The sequence below is a fragment of the Lathamus discolor genome, chromosome Z, assembly GCF_037157495.1.
Source record: "Lathamus discolor isolate bLatDis1 chromosome Z, bLatDis1.hap1, whole genome shotgun sequence".
Lineage (NCBI taxonomy): Eukaryota > Metazoa > Chordata > Aves > Psittaciformes > Psittacidae > Lathamus > Lathamus discolor.
The window spans coordinates 112,042,134-112,049,113 of NC_088909.1; the positions used below are offsets into that span (position 1 = coordinate 112,042,134).

Genomic DNA, 6,980 nt, shown 5'->3' on the forward strand with positions numbered 1-6,980 from the left:
GGCCAGTGGTTAAAGTCACCCCTGTGTGTGCTGCTCTGTTTGCAGGTGCACCCTTGGAGACACAAGCAGGCTCCTGGAGCAGTGCTGGTGTGAGAGCTGTCTCCTGGCAGGATGTAGAACTACCAGCAAGCAGCAGCTGGTGTCGGCAGTGCAGTAGCTGCTCAGTGCTACCAGGGAGCTCCAACACCCCTTGATTAGTTCTCAGGCTTAGTACTCGCTCTGAGGATCCACAGCCCTGTCAGCCTAGGTAGGAACTGATTAACCTTTGAGGATCTGTACCTGAGATGCTTGAAATGTGAACATAGAAAGATTTGGGTTGGAAGGGACCTTAAAGCTCATCCAGTTCCAGCCCTCTGCCAAAGGTAGGGACACCTTCCACGAAACCAGGTTGCTCAAAGCTCCGTGGTAAGAGCATAGTAAAGAGAGAAGAAATCCTCACAGACTGGAGGTTGGAGAGGGACTTGTGCCAGCACCTGACAAAACTCTACCTGTGGCAGTTGTGTGGGTGAACACTTTATCATTCTGAGCCCTTCCTGAAAGGGAATGGTATGGAAAGGGATTTTCTTACTGCATTCACTGCCTTTAGGAACTGCTTAAACTGCTTTAATCATTGGTGTTAAAGGTGAAATGCTCTGGTTCTTCAGGGCAAGCTGCAGGCCATTTCCTTTGGCTCGTATCCAGTGGGGCACTGGGAAAGTTCAGTGTGCATAAATGAAGCCAACATTTAAATCCCAGTGAAATGTGTGATGAAAGCACGGGACTAAACCTGGGTGTTTGTTAAAGCTCTCTTTGCCTTGGGATGCCCTTTCTGAACTGGAGCCTGGGGGCAGCTCCTGAAGTGCAGTTCTTTGGGAATAACACTTTTTGCTGGCAGTATCTGCTAGGCTGTTACTTTGCCTCTGCTTTACCCATTGCTGTAGGGTTTTGTGTAACTTGGCTGATTGCTATTTGGGTTTGGCCATCGTGAGCAGCAGGAGGTATCTGAATAGGGGCATCTTTTGACTTGCTCAAGCCATTTCCATTTGCAGTCCAGCCAAAGCACTGTTCTACTGGACAGGAAAGACATCTTGCACAGAGATGGTAGGAGTGAATTTAACTTCTATATCTATAAAGCTCTGCAAGCTGCCTCCTCAGCTAAACAACCTTTGATCTTCAGTCTTTTAAGCTGTCTCTTTGGTTACAGAAGACCATCTGCACTTTGTAACTCTTCACTGAGTGATTTCAAGGCTGGGTTTGCTCTCAGGAGTTGCTGCTTTTGTTCATGCATCAATTACTTCTCCTCATCCTGTCAGCTAATGAACGGTTTTGGCAGCTCCCACGTACCTTAAGCTTCAGGGCTATGTTCACCTTGGCATATGTTCCTGACTCGTGTAAGTATAATGCACCTCAGTGTTATTCCTTCCTTGCACAGCATTTTAATCGAGGCAGAGCAAGACCTGCTCACGTCGTAGTGGGGCATCTTGAGATCCAGGGTGTTTGCTGTGAGCTGGAGATAGGTTCAGGGTATCAGGTGTGGGAGGAGAGGTTGAGAGTTTGGAGGAGTTGGATTTGGGGGTGGTTTAAGTTTGGTCGTCCTTTTAGCGTAGTAATTGCAGGACTGGAGAGAGAAGTCCTCCATGTTGAGGAAACAAAGCAGTTATTCATTCCTGAGGTACCACTGCTGCAATTTAGTCATCCCAGGCTTATTTTAAGAGCTAGTAAGAAAAACGCTGTCTCCCATCCCTGCTGCTGGCACGCACGGAGAGCAGGATGCGTGTGGGCTGTGTGGTACCCAGCGAGCAGCCTCACATCTGCAGGAGGAAGTGACTAGGACTTCCCCATCCGCTCTTCAGGCAGCAGCAGCCTCAGCACCCTGCTTTCATTCCCCAGCCAACTGAAATCTGTGGCTAAAGCAAATGACTTCAGTGCTCCTGAGCTGGAACAGCTCCCAGATGTTTCCTGGGCTCTCCTACAGCTTCACTTGGTGGTTAGGATTTATTTCACCTCTCTTTGTACATCAGGCAGGCTGGAGGCCTAGAGAAGCCCATCTGTGCAGCTCTGCAGAGCTGAAACTGCTCAGCTTAACTCCTCCCTGTGCTCCTTCTAGTGCTGCAGTGTCCCAGGATTCTCCCCTGTTCACATCCCACCTTCTTCATGCCTGTCAGCTTCAGTGGTACCCAAGTACCCAGCCGCAGCTTTGCACCCAACACTTATCACAGGGATGATTTGCTGGTTAAAGCTTTTGCAGCACATAAAGCAGAGGTAGGGCTTGTAGCACGTTACACTGGGAGACCCTCTGCTAATCCCTGCTCCTCTGTTTCACTGGCATAATCCTGCTTGGAACATGGCAGCCCCCTTGCGTTAAATCCGCCCTTTCCTCTGATGGGATGTATGGGAGCAAACGAACTCTATGCACTATGTTTTGTTTGCTCTTCTTTTTGGGGGCATGTTTCTTGTTCTGTGGGCTCAGCTGAGACAACAGAAGTTCAGAAATGTCAGCGAAGCCCACGTGGAGCTATTTTGTACTGTGTGAGGCGCAGAACAGGGAGAGCAAACTGTGTTTCTGTTCCCTTCAGGAACAACAGCAACACCCAGCTGGCACAAAACAGGATGAACTCCGACCTGTGCCAACGCCTACTCCTTGGCTCTGTTCCTGCCTCTCCTCTGGAAGCTGCCCAGACCTTAGGCTGAGCTCAGCAAGTCCCAGCAGCTCCCAGGCAATTCCTGAGCAAGAAACAGGTACTTGATTCTTCCCTCGCTATAAATGCTGCCATGTGGCTGATGAGCCAGAGATGGATTGAATCCCCTGGGACCAGCTAGAGCCATGAACTCTAAGGATGCTTTCTGAAGAACTCTGTTCTGTAAATAGAACGTAATAGAATACAGAGGATGCTGCTGCATGTCTCTGGAACAACGGGATCCCTCAGGAGCCTGGATGCTGTGCTGGTTTTGTGCAGTCACACGCTCTCTAGTGGGGGAACACAAGTGCTCAGCTGCTGATGGAGGATACAGGCCCTGAGGGGCTTCCCTTCACCAGCTGCAATGCCAGATCCATGTTTTTCAGCCTTAGCAGGCACAAGGAAGCTCAGCTCTTCCCAAACCTGCTTGTTCTCTACAGGGAAGATCCTTGAGCTGGGCTGGATGTGTGGTTTGGGATGAGAATGTGCTGTGGGGAAGGGGTGAAGGGTACAGGAGGGAGAGGATGGAATGGCATGGGAACAGAAGTGCAAAGGGAATGCTCCTAGGCCTGGCACTTGGCGTGCAGGAGATCCCAGGAGTGACCAGTGAGGGCAGGGGAGCTGCAGGTTCTCCTGTTGGAGTGTACCTGGTTCTTTATGGAGTAGTAACTGCCTGGGACATAGATTTAGGTTTGCCTTTGGCTCTAACTCTTCACCTCTGCTGCTGGCAATCATTTACAAACCCTGGTAAGCTCTGTGTGCTGTCCAGCCACAAACATGTCCCTTTCTTAACAGAATATGGTGGAAAAGAAGGATGAACCCCAGGTTTGTATCTAAAGGTTCCCAAGAGAAATAACTGCCCTTTCTCAACTAACTCTAAAGTTATTTCCCTTTTAGCCTCATTAATTACAGTACTTTCTTATTGCTGTAGTCTCAGTGCTGGTCCACAGCTATAATAAAGTTAATATATAATAATAGCTGTCTTGAGAATGCTATTAGTGATATTTGCACATATTCAAGTGCTACTGAGTCATCAGTGACAGCAGCTTCTCAAATTGGCAGATGGTGGCTCCCTCAGAAAACATGTTTTCCTGCCTTCCCTCAGTTTCTGCCCTGCCTGAGCAGTGCTAACTAGGTAGGAGCATCTGTTAATGTAATAGTTCCCGTTAAACTCCATCTGCCTGCCTGGAGATGTTCAAACTATGGGATATATATAAGGTGCAAAAGGTATAATTGGAATGTTGCTGTATCACACACTGGAGTTGGTTTACGTAAACCCTATTGTTGGGCAGCTCTAAGAAGCAGCAGTAAGGGATGTGGTGAGTAGAGGGATGATGTGCAGTGGTTGACTGTGCTCTCCAGGTTGTTCTTTGCGTCATGCAGTGCAAAATGTACATTCTGGCCTTATCTGAAGCCACTTTCTTGCATATTGGGCTCATGGAATTGTTTATTATGGCCTAATCCTGGCCATACCCTGTTCTGGAATCTGGAATCCTTTAGCTGGCGTGGCTGCCCTAGAGGAGGCTTTGTAGGACTCCTTGGCAGGAGGCTGGACCCTCACCGTGGCCACTGGCCATCACCCCAGCAGTTGGCTGGGCCAGCCACCAGGTGTCAACGTTCTTCTGCACAGCGGCAGCCTCCTCCTCACCATCATCCTTCTCCTCATCCTCCTCCTCCCCAGCATCTCCTCTCCAGAGAAATGCTCATTTCCTTTCCCTGGGGTTTCCATGTGTTTCCAGCTGTGCTGTTGTGTGATGTAAGGAGTGGTTTCGATCACTCAGCTCCACTAGAACAGGGTCTCTGTGCTGCCCCATGGGTGGCAGCATTTCCTGCCTGCCCTGGGTGACATCTGCCCCCCCCCCCCCGGCCCACTCTGATGTGGGGCAGGAGGCAGTGGGGAAGATGGCACAGCGAGGTCCAGGCTGGAATGAAGCTGCAGATGTGGAGCCCATGGCACAGGCCCATGCTGGGAGGAGCAGTGGGTGCGTGGGAGCACTGTCTCCAAGGCAGAGGTGGCTTGGAGGCGAGGGGATGAGATACCCAGGCCTGGAGCAGAGGATTAGCCCCATGGACAATGTGGTGCCCAGGATGTGGCTGTAATCAACCTGAGCAGCCTGTGTTGAGCACAATCTAATCAGGACTGCAGGAGGCTGGTGAGAGCCACCATTGTCACCAGTGACAGCAGCGATGGATGGTTTTCAGCCCCATCTGCACTGGTTTTATGGGGAGGGAAGCAGCTGGGGGGGAGCTGGTGCCCACCTCACATCCCATAGGGAATAACTGTCAGGAGGGGCCCCTTCCAGCAGAACTCTCCATATCTGCTGCTCACTGAGGCTCACAAGAGACCAGCCTGGCAGAGCAGCTGAGTTCCCTTTGCCCACGTATTCCTCATAGTGGGAAGAGCAGATGGGCCAAGAGTGAGGGTGCAACAGGGGCCCATCCTGCAGCTGGCAGAATTTACTCGACACAAAGGTTTTCTGGTGTGAGAAGGCTGTGTCAGAGTCCGTCTAAAATGAAGTCTCACTGTTGCAAATGTAACTCCTCTTCTTGCCTGGTTTGTAGGCTTCCAGCCCTGAGAGAAGGTGCCCTGTGGAAACTCCAGGAACAGCTCCTAGAGGAAGTGCCTAAGGAGGCCATTTGGCAGGGATTAAACCCGGAGTAATGGCTGCGCCTTGACACTTGATGGATATCACAGGAAAAAGCATCTCCCAGCCTCAGCTCTGCCCTTCTGCTCCCAGTGTAAGTGCAGGTGAGCACCCAGCATCGGAGTAGCTGTTGACAGCACCATCTGCAACAGGCTAATGGCTCATTCATTAAGCAGTGGGAACCGGCACAGCCCCGGCCTCATCAGATACTGTCTGATGAATAATTCACAGATAATGCTCCTGTACTTGAATAAATATCAGGAGAAGGAAGGGAAGGAGCCCGAGCACACACGCGCGCGGCAGGGAACAAAGCAGGCATCCTTCAACGTCCCGGCCTGATGAGCTCTGTTCCACTGGATGTTAATCACACAGGTGGCTGGTGCGTGCGGAGGAAGCTGATGGCCCACACTTGGGAGGTGTTAGCAAGCAGAGAACACCACAGTGCTCACAGGAGGGCCCTCATCCCGCAGCCTGCACGTGGTCCTGTGTGGAACTCGCTGCTGGTGCAGGTGGAGGGCTCACGTCCTGAGAGGAGGTTTGTCGCTCTTCATGCTTTTGGGGCATTATGCTCTCTTCCTGTCCTCCTCTTCCTCCTGTTTCTCTGACAGACACATGGTCGTCAAAGCCAGTTATAGCAGGGAGAAGAGGCCAAGGAAGCTGTTTCACTGCCCACCACACTTAACACCCGCTTGTAAATCATACTTACTACATAGTAAGACCTCTCTCATCAGACCAGAGCTGACACTCGAAGGCTTAGGGGTTAGAATACATGGGCTGCACATGTTCCTATCACCTGTTACTGGTAATTCCAGGCTCTTCCTGAGCTGTTGTGGCAGCCCCAGCGCAGACCAGTGCCACGTGCAAGCATGAGATGGAGTTTAATGCACCCCCAAAGAGGAGTTCAGCAAATGGCAGATTAGCTCCAGGCATTTGGAGTGAGGATTCAGTGAGTTTTAACCCCTTGGCCATGGATCAGAGCTCTGGAGCCTCCCAGATGGCCACATCCAGCACCTGCAGAAGTACATTATGTGACAAGCTCAGGTCTCAATGTGCTGCTGGGCCAGGAGATGTCTTAACGGGCTGGACGGGTACCTTGGAGTCCACAGATGTGGCTGCAGGTTGCTGTGTCTCATCTGTTTGCTTCTAAATGAGATTTCCCAGTCAAAATCATCCCAGATTTCCCTTGACTCAGTAGTGAAGGTGTATTTAGAGCCTGGCTGCAGATTTCTCCCTGCCAGGGTCCTTATCTCGTATGAGATCCCTTTCTTTTAATACCTCTCCTCTTTCTAAAAGCAATCCTGGAGCTTTTAGTCCAAGACACAATGGGAAGCTTATTTTAATAACCAGGAGAGGAAACTGGGGGTGTTTTGCCAAGAAACTATCAGTAACAGAAGCCTCTGCAAAGGGGAGGTCGTGTTGGAAGATGGGGTTTTAACACTGACTGTTTCAATACAGTGGTTAAAGGCCCATTGCATTCTAAACAGTTATTCTATAAGAAGAAACAGGCTTTGCTCTGCTCTTGTGTGTATGATGGTACAGGAAGCGTGAAGGTAGAATGCTGAGATGGGATAAAGCGAGGGACTCCAGCTCCCACCTCTGGCAACGCTGGAGTAACCTAAACCCACCCACAGCTGCCACTGAGACAGCTGTACCTGCACTCACAACGCTCTGGAGGCGA

At 50.7% G+C, this 6,980-nt stretch overlaps 1 long non-coding RNA gene across 1 annotated transcript; it reads left to right on the plus strand.

Moving 5' to 3' along the window:
* The first annotated feature begins 257 nt into the window (after positions 1-257).
* On the plus strand, positions 258-6,724 carry LOC136004763 (uncharacterized). The gene is made up of 4 exons (XR_010608590.1): positions 258-1,370; positions 2,556-2,718; positions 5,220-5,406; positions 5,675-6,724. It is a non-coding gene; the product is annotated as an uncharacterized LOC136004763 (long non-coding RNA).
* The last annotated feature ends 256 nt before the right edge of the window (positions 6,725-6,980 follow it).